Genomic DNA, 13,925 nt, shown 5'->3' with positions numbered 1-13,925 from the left:
ATCTTTATCGTTATATAAAATATATTTATACCTGCCAGTAAGACGTGTTTTTCTAAAATGTAAAAACATTATCATCTACAATGTAAAAAAAAATTGATAGATGCGCATCGTTCCCGTCAACACAGATATTGCGTGAAGGGGCTATTAAAAGTAACTTTCAGTTGGGATAGTTCTCCTCATATTTCGTGAAGACCAACAATGCATTATGCATCCTTAGGATTCTGGCGTTTTTACGTTACGCCCGTGCTCCACCGTCTACATGCCGACATCCGTGATAAATCCATTTGAAATTCAGCGTAGAACGTATTTGTCACCGTGCATGCGAAATTTGACTTCACCCGAGACTAAATTTCGCACTACATAAATCTTCCCCCATGCTGCCAGCTTTAGTTAAATCTATCTCAATTTATGATCCTTCTAGTCTCCTTAACCGTAGCGACGGATTTTATACCGTCATGCACGAGTTCGGAATATCGACGCGACGTCATTCGCTCGAGTTGCGATTCGCTGAGATAGCCGATCGTGACGCGGAACGTCTTAAACGGCGACGTGCCATAATGTCCGTCCACGTAATTAGACGATCGAGTCGCGCACCTGTGCACTCCCATGACGTGTCCCACCACTCGGCACACAGTCGTGCGCTCGAGTGGTTCGCCACATTGATAAAGAAAAAAATCTCGGGCTCTCGATTTGTCAATACGGGATCTCGATGGAGATTAGTCACGTGCGGGCGGTAATGCCCAGCGAACGCGGACGTGTGTCCACTAGAGCGGATCTATTATCATTGCTATTAGTTGCTTTAGGATCAACAGGATAGTTCAGAGACAGTCTTAGTGTACGGTCTTATATATAGGCGAACTATACCTCGCACTCCCGTTCGGGATTTGCGATCGCTGTAGGCAGGATACCCTGAGCGAAATGGTTGTTAGTCCTGTTTTTATTTTGTAAGGACATTTTTATGATTTCCTTATCACGCTTGCGAGTTTTTAAAACGTTAACGTTAGAAATATTAATATATTTATGTTATATGAATATATAAAACTTTAGTTATTGTAACGTAAATTACACGCAACATCGGAATTAGGTAAAAATCGTATGGCATGTCGTAGAGTTGACATGAAACACCGTAAACGCCTCGGACGCGACATGGCCATCGCAATAATCGACAACCACGTGCACGCTTAGACGACGGTCGAGTAGCGCAGAAGCATTCGCCAGATTCCAATTTCGCGAAGCTCCAACGGAACCCTATTATACGTACGTCAGAGGCGGAGACGCGCACCGAGAGGCCCACGGTCAAAGCTCGAAGTCGTGCTGCTCGTCCTCGATCGATCGAAGCGCATCGCTGTGGGGATCTCTCGCGCGCGCGATTTCTCTCTCTCCCTCTCTCTATTTCCTTCTCTGTTTCTCCTTCCTCTTGATTCCTCTCGTCTATCTCGAACGCGCTCCCGGTAGCTCCCGTTTCGATCTCCCCGGCTGCGCGCTGCCTGGTAGCGCGAGTAACGCGCCAACTCGCGTAGCATATTATTAGCAACATCCCCGATCGCCCCTGTGGGCTACCGTACCTCGCACCACGCCTCTCTGTTCCTCTCAATGCCGAGGAAGAGGAGCCACCGCGTCGCGCGTCTCTCGTGGATGTGGTCGCGCTACGCATTGCGCTCACGACTATACGTCTTGTAGATGCACATTACGCACACGTTAAACCGGCGCATACGATACGCGTACGCACATGCATCTCGTATGGTCTTTCGTGTGCGCGTATACTGTGGCAACAGCAGCCCTATCAGCGTGGCAGCAGGGCGAACATAAGAGCGAACGATAGAGCGAGACGGTTCGCAGAGACAAAACACGAGAGAGAGAAAGAGAGAGATATGGAGACAGAGATGGGGAGAGATAGAGAGAGACAGGGGAGATAGAGACAGGGAGACAGGGAGAGAGAGCAAGTGAAACGGGAGAAGAAGAGAAGAAGCTTATTGTTGATCGCTAATTATCCTGCCCGGCAATTACATATAATTATCTGACACGCACGCACATCAGCGTGTCCCTTCACGCTGCGCTTCGCAATATTGGGCGCGTACGCGTGTGTATATGTCAGTGTGCACGGACGGAGCGTCGAGGGTTGTAGAGGGAAGGCGAAACCGATGTACCCGACAGCGTGACGCCAACCGTAGGGCTATTCCTCTTTTTTTCTCTCGCCCCCTCTTCTGTTCTTCTTCTTCTTCTTCTTTCACGAGCTCTCTCGCTCGTCCACCGATCTTCCTTCCGAGCCTCTCTCTCTCTCTCTCTCTCTCTCTCTCTCTCTCTCTCTCTCTCGAACCCTCCGTTATCACTGTCCAATCTCTTGGCTTTTATCGCCGCAGCGACGTGGCTACCGGTAGCAGAGGTTTTCGGTCGGACGTCGAGATGATCGAGAAATCGATTCGTACGAAGGCGATCTCATATCCCCGATGTAGATGCTGTCGTGCTCCTTTTCTAAGATTTTTATTTTTTAGTCTGTTGTCTTGTCATCGAATGATCGATGATGGCTATGCCGTTTCATACGTAACAGTCTCTGATAAATGCACATACACACATTCGAAGGTACTAAATTAACATATTGGAATACGATAACTAAAGCCTTGTTACATAAATAATCAAGTAAACATTAATAAGCCCCGCGATAAATAAAAACTCTTACGGAACTTCCGTAATTGTCATTTAGTATCACAGATTTCTTGCAAAAATTAAATACAGTGACGTTTCAACTACTAGTTTGGATATACTTCAACTGTATATTATAAATTAATCAATTACACAAGGCAGATACATTACACGCTAAAATTTAATTACTTTTCTATCTATCGGGTTCAATCGATCGTTCATGAACAAATTACGCGATTAGATTACTACCTAAACGGAAAAGCCAGTGCATTACCGCTATACGCACGCTATGAAACCAGTTTTTACTAGTACTGCATACGGTTTCTTTATATAAGATATTAGTCGCGACCCTCTCACCTCCCCGCTAATTCTGAAATCGATACGCGCTATCGGTGGGTCCATTTCCCCGATGAGGATCGAACGCGCCTATCCAAGGAACTACGCAGCGACTAACGGTACACGCACGTGCATATATGATGGCGTTGAAGCTCGATGGACTTGTCGATGCCGTGAAACAGAGACGTATATATGCATCAATACACGCGCGAGTCGTTTCTTGTGACGAGTGGCCACTTATATCTCCTCGACGCCTTTCTGCGGTCGAGCATCTTCGATGAAAAACTACGTCGCGCATCATGACAAACGGAAGGTTAAACCGTACGAACGGCCGCGTCATATCTCTCTTTCTTATACGAGAAAACGATCGAAACATCGAATTACGCTGATAGAAAGAAAAACGTCAAGTACAAGTACAATCACGATGTCGTTTTTCTCCCTCTCTTTTTCCTTTCCTTTTCTTTTTCCTTCCTATATCTCTCCTTCTGAGTGGAGTACTCGTTCATCGAGGCGAGATTCAATTATCGCCGCTCTATCGCAGCTCCACGGGCGCGTTCGCGTTACGATCGTTAAACGCGAGTCACCGAATGATTCGCGGTATTACCCGGCGGCGGATAATGAGGTTCATTATCCTAATGCGGCAGCCGGCGAAACAGGATTTGTACGACATACAACGATGGTGAATCCAGGGTCAACGTGCACCGGGATAATCCTTGCAAGCGCAATCCCACTTTGCTCTCGGCCGCGAGCGAGGTGGCCACCTCGAGGTGGAAGACGAAGACGAAGACGAAACGAAGCGAGCGTGCAGCCGAAGCGTGTAGCAAGAAGAACCGAGATGCGAGAGGCTTGTGATAAGCGAGCGAGACGAAAATCACAACCATCGATGCAGTTAGGCGTGTTTCGCGAGACGATGTTGAGCCGAGGAGGACTTTGCACGCAGTCGTCAAGATGGGCGCCGATTCGACGGTGAGGTTCGATGGAGTTCAAGGTAACTTCGTGATCCACCGGGCTGAGCATCCCGGAGCTTACCGGGCTCCTCTCTCGCGGTTTATTCGAGACCGCTCATGCGGTCGTGGCTGTGTACCATACTCTCTGTCTCTCTTTCTCTCTCTTGCCGGGCATCCCGTTGCAGAAAACGGGTGCTGCTCGTAGCGCTGCCAAAGAAACGCTATAAAACTGGCGCGAGCTGAGCGTGGCCGGAGGGACGCAAGAGGAAGAAGCGCGCGAGAGGCAATCGTACTTGACGGACTTTAGCGGAAAGAAACGGGAACGGTTGCGGAGAAGTTAATGGGTAGCGTGCGTGTAGAAGGCTGTGGATCTCGAGCGAGCGCGGAAAAACCGATTATTGCTGACGATTGGAGGATACTTCGCCCGGAGGATGTGGGTAGTCCGAAGATACCGCATTATACCGATTAAAAAATCCTCGAGGCTACACTGTAATCTATAATCCCTCGATCTCTACGTTAGTCCGTTACGTACAAACGGGATATAAACAGGAGGATATGTAGGACGCGTTTGAAAGTTGGAGGATCCTCTAATTTAAATTTCATACGAATCCGTCTGAATAATAATGGAGAAAACAAGATGCATAACAAGATATGTAAAAATGGATGCGAGGCACGAAAATAGTAGGGGATAATATCGAGTCGACAAAACACATGAAGCGTGCAGAAATCGAGAAAAGCAGATGTCTTATAGCATTTCCGCGACACAAACAGAAACCATATCACCGTCTGCGTATCCGCGAAGAGGGAGGCAAGAAGCGCGAAGCATCGGGAAGAAAACAGAAAACGTTACGCCAGCCGCCCGTTTATGCGAGATAAACGAAGAAGTATATAAAGCGGCTGTGCCGCTTCGCGAGCATTTAGAGCAAAAGAGGGCGGCAGATTGCAACGGTGGAGAGAAAGAGGAAGAAAGAGAGAGAGAGACAGAGAGAGAGAAAGAAGGGAATAATTCCCGGTGAATATGCGCGGCCGCATTTAGCCAAAGGAGGATAAAGAATCGTAAATGCTAGGCGAACGCGGCAGAGAAGGACGAGACGAAACAGGATGAGCCCCGGCGCCACTGGGAGCTAATTACTGCCCCTGTTTTGTAACCTAAACGGCTCCGGGCATATACCTGCGAGATGTATCTCTTGACTTACGGCGCGTTTACCAGTATCCATCCACCGGTCGAGGGGTATGTATGATGCGCGCCAACGGCATCACGACGAGCCGCGCGGCATTGTGTTCTATACGCCGCGACGTGTATGCCGCCTCCTTGAGCGCGTGTTCGCAGGAAATCGCGAAATGGATCCCATTTCGCGTACACCGACGGCCACGGAAGTCGAGAGCCACGGAAGGTGCCTCGGCTGACGCGTCTAAACAGACGCCCGTGTGCGCCTTCGCGCACTTCAAGGGTGAACTTGCTCCCGTTTCTAAAGAACATTGTTTGGACCCGAGCGAGGGGAAGCTAATACCTGAGTCGCTGCTTAGAGCGACTTCGCAGATGCATAAGTGGCTTTCGGGGATCGTGTTTCCTCTCTATTTGGCGTTCTCCGGATATACGATTTCCCCGTTCGTTCTTGTTGTTTCTCTGAACTACTCGACCTCCCGCTGCGTTGTCTTGCACTGTTGAGTGCCAAACATAATTTACTACGCTCACGAGATATGATTAACAATAACATTAAGTATCTTCCTTCTCAGATATCTTTATTTCAAATTAATTTTCTACTTTATAAGAAATAAAAGTAAAAAAATTTATTTTATTTTTAGATTAATTAAATTTTCTTAATTTACGATAAATATTTCACCTCGTGCCTACTGTGTTCAATCAATTATTACGTATGATTTTGACATAGTTGAATGATATATTTTTTCCTCTCTGATGCACGAAATAATTGCGATCCGTTTTATTTTTGCAGAGACGTTTTATTCCTGCGCGGAGGAACGCTCGAAGTCCTTCTCGGATGTACCGGGAAATCGATAGCCGCATTTTGCGACAAATTGGTGAGTCTCACGTTTTTCGCGTTTCTTCTCCTTTTAACTCCGATACGCTTCACTCGACGCCACTCGAACTTTCTGTCGCGCGGGATTCCGACGACGGGTAAGTGTGGGTGGGTTTCGATTCAAAAGGTCGTGATTTTCGGCGCGATTTCGTGTTTCGCGGTTCGCCCCGGTCTAATGATCCATGTCCCCCGAGGACGTCGAGGCTGAGTGTGGCTAAGGAGGTCCTTGTTCCTTGCCGAGGCTCCTCTCAGGCCTCCCGCCTTAAAGACTGAAGTGGTACACAATATCGTCGCCGTGGGGTCAACGACACCCCCGCCGCCGCTTCCTACTTTTTTTTCCCAGTCGGCCGCCCTCTCGCGCGCCCGCTCGACGGACCCTTTCTTCAATTAAAGCCGAAGGAATCGACGGAGAGATGATTGAACATTGTGCGCCACAATGCAGTAGCATGTACAGGCCCGCTCTCCGCGCTCAGCCAGAGTATGTAGTACATAGGAGCAACTGGACCATGATTGACGATGTGACGTTTCCCTCTCCTCCTGTCCTCCACGTCTCTTCGTCCCTGTTGCCTTCTCTCTCTCCGTCTTACAGTATTCTTCCCTTTCTCACTTCGAGAGGTAGTAATCCTCCACAAGCTGAACATCGCATTGGAGACGCACAATCCTCGAAGCTCTTTCCATCTTTCTCTTACTTATTCGCGTCCTCCCTTTTTCCCTCGTCCCTTGCACATCGCTCTCTTTCTCTTTCTCTCTCTTTCTCTTTCTCTTTCTGTAGTCTCTGAAAGTTCTCCTTTACTCTCTCGCTGTTTCTCTTCCTCCCATTCTCTCTTTCTCTCTCTATTTCTCTATACTATTTCGATCTGCTACCTCTCCTAATACCAGCTTTGTCCCGATCTTCGTTCTGATCCTACCTCCACGGCGAAGAGACACGCTCCTTCAGGATTCTCGAAATCGGAAGATGTTCCGCTCGTGCGGATTATATCGATGCAAGTGGACTCTCTTGCGCGTGATAACCGGCCCCCGTATATCACGGCCAGTGAACTCGGGGATTCAATGAATCGATATATCGCCGTTGGTAGGCTTTCGACACGCTTACCGCCCCTTTTTAATTTCGACGTATAGGATATAAATGTTCTTAACATCTAACTTGTCTGACCTCTGATCTATACAACGATACGGATTTATGAGTCTTCAACATTCATGTATGACGTAGAACAGTAGTTTTCATGCATATTAAGTGTAATATTTGATACTAAAGTCTGCTGGAATATAAAGTAGCTGGAAAATTGTTCCAAATAATTTTCGTATCGTGTTGTTCATCTGAACACAATTGATAAAATGATGCTTTCATTATAAAACACTCCATGTTAGGTAGATTGATCTACTACTTAACTTGAATGACCCATATCGCGATTTGTTATAAATTCATATGACCATACTTTCATCAGTCATCTCGAACGTCGATGGAATTTGCGGAAAGCCAAGTGTCTCGCGTTATTCTTATCGCGGTGATATATGACATCACGTAGCTACGATACTCGTATCACGCTTTGTGTCTTCTGCGTAATCAATTTTCTGCGATCCGATCGAACGAGAGGATTACCCGTGGCGGGAATAACCGCGCGCATCCGAATATGCCTGCCTGCGCGGAATAAAATCGCAAGCGTGAGGGCAATTCCTTAGGACGAAGTTGAGGTGAAGGTAAGAACGTGCCCGCTCCAGGTCAACCAACTCAAACGCATGGTCGAGACGCCCCTACCTCTCTTCTCTCTTTCTCTCTCTTGATTGTTGGTTGCACATTGTATATGCCCCCTCCAATGTCCACCCACCCTCTCCTACTCTCAAATCGGTGAACTCGTGCCATCGAGATGCTCACGTCGCGAGATTGTGCGATTTACTTTTGTCGAAATCGTTTTTCGTGTCGTGATCTTATAAATAATCAAATAGGCTCTTGCGGAAAAAAGTAATCGTGAAATTGAACAAAATGAGAAATTAATAAAATAAATCTGTTTGTAATTGAAACTATTAATCTTATAATCGAGAGGGTAAAAATATTTTTCAATAACATATATTTCAGAAACGGTATGCAATGAATGCAGGTAATTTCGTGCATTATAACAAATTATTTTATACAAACATGAAAAAAAGAATGGGAAAGAATGAATAAACGTATGCCTCACGAACGAAACTTTTTGCTCTTATTATTTGGCTACAGTCGAAATGCACAACATGCGGAAATTCGCGCGAACGGTTGTTTAATTGCAGGGTGTAACATGCGGTAGTTCAAACGCACGTACATACATACCAATTTCCAGTGGCGAGTAGGACCCAGCCACGTGTGCGTTTCATGCAGCGGATAGGATGCATTCTCATAGGATGCATTTTCGGTACAACGAATCGTTAATTGCCGCTTTATTCCCGCGTTGCGTGTAATTAAGGCGCCGGTAATTATTCACTTACGACTCGACGTTTCGACATGGTAATCGTGCTTAACATTGACATTTTCTGAATTAATGACATTCCGCAATGGACGCGACGGATGGATGACTCATTGGTACGATCACGTTCTGCGTGTTGTCAGTAACGTGTCGCATGACGAGTTACGAAACGGACACCGGTCTGCGGTGAAATGTACATCTAATTACAACCTACCGATTGTCCGCCGAAAACACGACCGATGTCATTTCTTGGTCTCATTCTCTCATTCAGAGGGCATGCAGAAAATAATGCCGAATAAGCTGCCATCTGATCACATCATGGTTTTTTAATAACACACATTTATTGACATACATTGCTCTACGCAATGTAGATAATGATACACATTTCGCAAATGTGGCGAACGTTAATTTACAAACAGATGAGGGTGATAATCGAATAAACGTATGCCTCACGAACAAACCAACGCATTTTGCACAACTGCCGCGAAAATGAGTTAAACATATAATATAATAAAATTGAACCGATCTTAAAGAAGTTTTAGTATTCTTATCGTCGATAACATCAGGCGACATCAGCGATATCAATAAAGTTACGCGCTACTGGCACATAAATGTGCAATTAATGTATCTTCCACCGGCATAAACTCGCTGAGACTGAGGTTTACAGTGCAGTTTCGTACGTAGCAAATACGAGTTTCCAGTAGTTTTCAGAGACATGCGTTCAAGTCAAGGTCGGTGACGGGATTAAACCACCACTGGATGCTGCAGCTAGATTCAATAAAAAAATTCACCTGTGCAATGTTCCCGCACGTGCATCGACTCTTGCATTGAGAGAGGCGGTTTTATTATTCAACTAAACTCGAACGTCGAGACATAGATTTAATTCTGAACCATTTATAGTGCATATTATTTTTACAAATGATTGACACGAGAGATGTTAAACAAATTTTTGCAACGAGAGTGTAAAATATCTCATTGCAAAGCATGAATCTAATTTACTAACGATTTTAAAACACAACTTTTATGGCAGGAATTACTTTATACTGTTACTTGCTTGTTTTATTGTTCGTCACGGTGTATGCCGCTATCGCTAATTCGAGTAATACATTCCTATTACGAGTCACCGGACGGAGAAATTAACTTTCGTTGTTCCGGCGATACGGCGCGACACAAGTCGCCGCGGAACAAGTAGGCTTGTCCTTCGCGCGGTCAAGTCACGTAGACTTGACCTAGTCTCTCTCGCGCCCGGTGGTGCGAGCCAGAACCAGAGTTACCGGTGCTCCTGGTGCTCCGATATCGAAAAATTTCAAGGTGCTCGCTCGCGCCCGATATGATTACGGGGCCGGTGTGTTTCGCACGTTTGTTACAATTTGTCAGTCTCGCCCGCTCGAGTAATTACCATTAAATCGCACGCTCAAGATTCGATCTGGTTACCAGCGTGGCGTGTTATTGCCGCGCGTCGACTAGCGCGTGCGACACGCGCGCACAGCGACTTATCAATTTATCGCACACACGCGCAATCGATACGAATATCGGATGAACCGTCCGTTTAGATAGACGACGCGATATCGTGCCACAACTCAAACTTCCGCCAGCGGTATTTTTGTCCTGTTTTTTGTTTTATTTCACGTCTCGTCCGCGTGCCGTCTGGTTTTCCGGAATTTCCGACGAGCCCGAACGGGCCAATTGCGCGTGCGATATCGCGTGTTTTCAAAGTCGGGCAAGAGACGTCCCGGCGGGGACGGAGGGACCGACGCATTCGGAACGATCCGCACGCAATGCTCTTTCGGCTGTACTCCGCCGTGTAATTCTCCCTATCTGGCCGTTTTTATCGCGCGGGCGTAAATCCCCGAGAGTGCAGCTCGTTTGCGAAACTACGGGGCCGGCGCACGAATCGCCGCGAAATGTTCCGGAGGAAAGAGACTTACGAGCGGATTAAACTGCCATTTGTAAAACTGATCGTCCAATTAGATGTCCTAAATTTCAATGCGCTTTGTAGGAACGTTAAACGTTACGTGTTCCTTTGCGACGCGCAATCGTGGCCACTCGATTTTGCTTGCGAGTGAAAGAGAATTTCCCCATGCAAATGATTACTCTCGATCATAGGAAACTTTCTAATACCGAGACATTTTCGCATTATGAATGACAAAGGAATGTTTCGTTTATATTTGGAGTTGCGATAAAACTTTGATGATATCGGTGCACGCGATTTCCTCTTTCGATAAACGCCGACGATTTTCTTACGCATAGCGGAATGCTGAAGGAATTTCAAAGTTTGTTGCTGAAAGCGCATAAAAGTTTCACGAACATGTCGTATCTAAGAACCGTCCACCTGTCGATGCGGAAAGATACAAAGTAGGGGCCTAATGCAATTTAATAAAACTTTCATGCACAATTCCATTGAATTTCCGATCGAAAGATTATCGGGAACTAAGGGACACACAAGAAGCTTCAAAGAAGATTAAGAAGCACGTTCTAAAACCTGCAGTATACTTCAAAGAAATATTATGCGCGTATTTTTATTTCACAAATTATTACATTAATATTATTACATTAATTATCAATAAATTATACTAACTTGTATTATATTAATTCTGAATTACAGCAAAAATTAATATTTAGACGTGCATCTTTATTTTTTTAATGGGAACGATTTTTCTTCTACACGGATTTTCTATTATTATAAGGATATTAGGATTGTACAGATTAGAGGAATTGTCACCCTCAGTCTTGTGCCTGAACTTAATGCAATTCCACGAAAGGCCTGTCGGGCAAACTTTCAAACCGATAAGACGGCACCACTCGAGATAAGAGGTACGATACGACCTGGCTCGTGGCCAGCGAGCAGGCATCGCCGCCTTTGCAGCGTTTCTCGTGTCAGGAACGTGTCTATCGTAGTGGCCGTAATTCAGTTGGTACGGATAGAAAACCGTGGCGAAACATCAATCATCCGTCTCACTTCGCTGATCTTATTTCTCCTTTCAAGCATCATCGCATGCAATTTGGCGGAATCATTACTCGTCACTCGCGACTACCATTTTTTCTGATAATCTGTGATCGAAGCGATCGATAAAAATTGTGAGTGACGTCTAAACAATGGCAGAAACGGTGTGAGAAAACGTGTTCCGAGAAAACCAATCAAAAGTGCATTAATGCACGATGCGTTTTTAATTGGCACCGTAGCTAATCGCGGTTATTGTTTTCCCGTCCATATCTACTTTCAATTCTCACTTTCTTCTATTGAAATACGTATCCTAGGAGTTATTTAACTTTAGTATTTACGGGAACTTCTCATTCGTCGGCCTTGATCAAGAACTATTTGCATAAAAAGGATGGAACAATGGAAGAATTTATCGAATTTAAATTTGCGATATCTTATGACTGGCTTCATTCTCGTATTTGATTTTTACAAAATTAACGCATTCGTATAAGAAACTAGGAGTTTCACACGCAAACTAATAAAAAATGTATATTAGTATGCGATGCGTTTTTCATTCTGCCACTGTGAAACGTGACACCGCAATGCTTTCGATCAATCGGAGTGCTATAGTCGGTTTTAGTTTCTGTATCGCATTCGTTCCTTTTGGAGCCAAGCCAATCAGATTTGAACGTCAGATCGAAGTTTAGTAATTACAAAGAATTCGGGAAAGGCCAGTCGAGAGGAAGAAGCGCGCAAGGCAAACGCGATAAAAGGCATTGAGAGTAATTTACTCTCCTCGCATTTGTGCCTTCGAAGGAAGTTTGATCGCAATTCAACTTCCATTATGGAGTTGTACGGAGATCGGTAGAATTCAGGAAGCAAGGAGCCTCGCCTTGAGTAAAAGGAACGAAGGAGAAACGAGAAGGATCGGTACACGCGATAGCAGGAGTGACTACTAGCGCCGTGAGACGTGCGCGGATTTATGAACGGAGTCCTGGCACCGTTCCAGGATCCCGAGTTAGCATTTATCCCCGCCGGCCCGCGCATCGCTTTTCACGGGATGCAATCGAGTATGTATGGGTAGCACCGTTGGGGTCCCATCTCGGGTGGAAAGGGCCCGTTGTATTACCCTACAGAGCGCTAAATTATGCGCGAGAGAGCTTTTTACTACCGCGGAAATCGCCGTCTCAACCCATCCCGTCGCGACCCCGCCGGAACCTTTCGGCCCTCGGCTGGATTCGAAGAGGCGCAGAAAGAGATTTTCGGTGCAGCGAATCAGGGACGGCCCACTAGACACACGGGATGGCGTAAAAATGGATTATCGCGCGATGATCGATCATGTTCCCGCGACAAAATTGCATAGGGGACAGACTTGCAAGCGAGAGATGGACAAATCCTTTGCTATTAAGTTTCGACTACTATGATCAAATTTGGATAATGTAGGGGCTATATTAAAATCAGTTGAAGCACAATAAATTGCATATTAATTAATGCTAATGATTTATTATCAATAAACAATGTAAATTTTTTTACGGCCTGCTCTTTTATAGTAAATAGAAAAAATAACTATATACGTATATATTAAGCATATCGCAATATCTTTTTGTATAATGAGATTAAAAAAACTTTCGAAAAAGTATTTAAACGATAATCACACATCTGTGTCGATCTTATTTTTTTGTGTTCACAATCTCTTTCGAGTAACGGATCTATCTCTGACCAGCGTCGCGTCTGATGATTATAAATGCGTTTCGAAATCATCCCGAAAACGGTGATACGTATCTTATGATAATTGTGTCGCGTGTAAGCCAGTCGGGGCATCGAATCATCGGTGGCACGTACGAGCGTCCAATTAAAAGTGGCAGAGCTTGAACGGGAACGGTCGAGCAATAAGAACAAGCGAGTAAACAAGAAATAATAAAGACGAGCCCGAGGAGGAGACGGCTTGAGAATACGGTAGCCGAGCTAAGTTATATTTGATGCGTTGATAATTAGTTTCGAGAGTGGCTCGGCCTCCTTCCTCTCTACCTTGCCCTCCGTTCTCTTACTGGTTCTCCCGGGCGGACCTGTCAAGTGTACCATTTATTTCCCAACTCGAGAGCCAAGAAACTGAATCTTTGTCTCGCTCCTGGAACTTTTGCTTTGTGAGGAATGACAGCGAAAATTACGAGAATTTGGTGCCAGCCACGACTTCGTAAAAAAATTGTGATTTATGGCCAATGCATAGAAATTCTCTTTAGAAACTGAAAATCGTTTTCATTGACTTTCCCTACGTTTCCCTGGAAAGATGCCTGGAAAAATATATTGATCTATTAAACGTTTATGAAAGGTTTTGCCATTTAAACAGAATTATCTACTTTGAACTGCTGTACCCTAGTCAAACATTTTTAAATTTTTAAAAACGCTCCGAAAAATAGGACCATTTATCAGATATCTAGAAAGTTCCTGTTGTTTAGGCCAAAAATTAGAATGGAATTATCTATTTTGAATTGCTGCAACCTAGCCACATTATTAGTGATAAGTTTTATTCATAACAGTTTAAATGTGTTGATAAAACAATGAAAAAGAAAGAAATAACATCTGTCAATAGTAAAGAAGTTAACTTAAT

The 13,925-nt window shown here is 45.1% G+C and overlaps 1 protein-coding gene and 1 long non-coding RNA gene across 2 annotated transcripts in view; one reads left to right on the top strand and one right to left on the bottom strand.

Annotated features, from left to right (window-relative positions):
- Positions 1-13,925, bottom strand: part of LOC139772776 (uncharacterized) — a 156,049-nt gene that overhangs the window by 36,317 nt on the left and 105,807 nt on the right. The gene's annotated exons all lie outside the window — the stretch shown is intronic.
- LOC139772775 (uncharacterized) overlaps positions 1-13,925 on the top strand; it is a 156,092-nt gene that overhangs the window by 47,414 nt on the left and 94,753 nt on the right. Inside the window, exon 2 of the mRNA XM_071706695.1 lies at positions 5,879-5,963. The gene's annotated coding sequence lies outside the window, so the exon portion shown is untranslated. The remainder of the gene's footprint in view (positions 1-5,878; positions 5,964-13,925) is intronic.

Source organism: Temnothorax nylanderi, unplaced genomic scaffold (genome assembly GCF_030848795.1).
Source record: "Temnothorax nylanderi isolate EJ_2023f unplaced genomic scaffold, tnyl_v1.0 TNYL_tig0053_pilon, whole genome shotgun sequence".
Taxonomy (NCBI): Eukaryota; Metazoa; Arthropoda; class Insecta; order Hymenoptera; family Formicidae; genus Temnothorax; species Temnothorax nylanderi.
The sequence above is the reverse complement of the archived record's forward strand: the minus strand, read 5'-3'. Positions and strand labels throughout refer to the sequence as shown.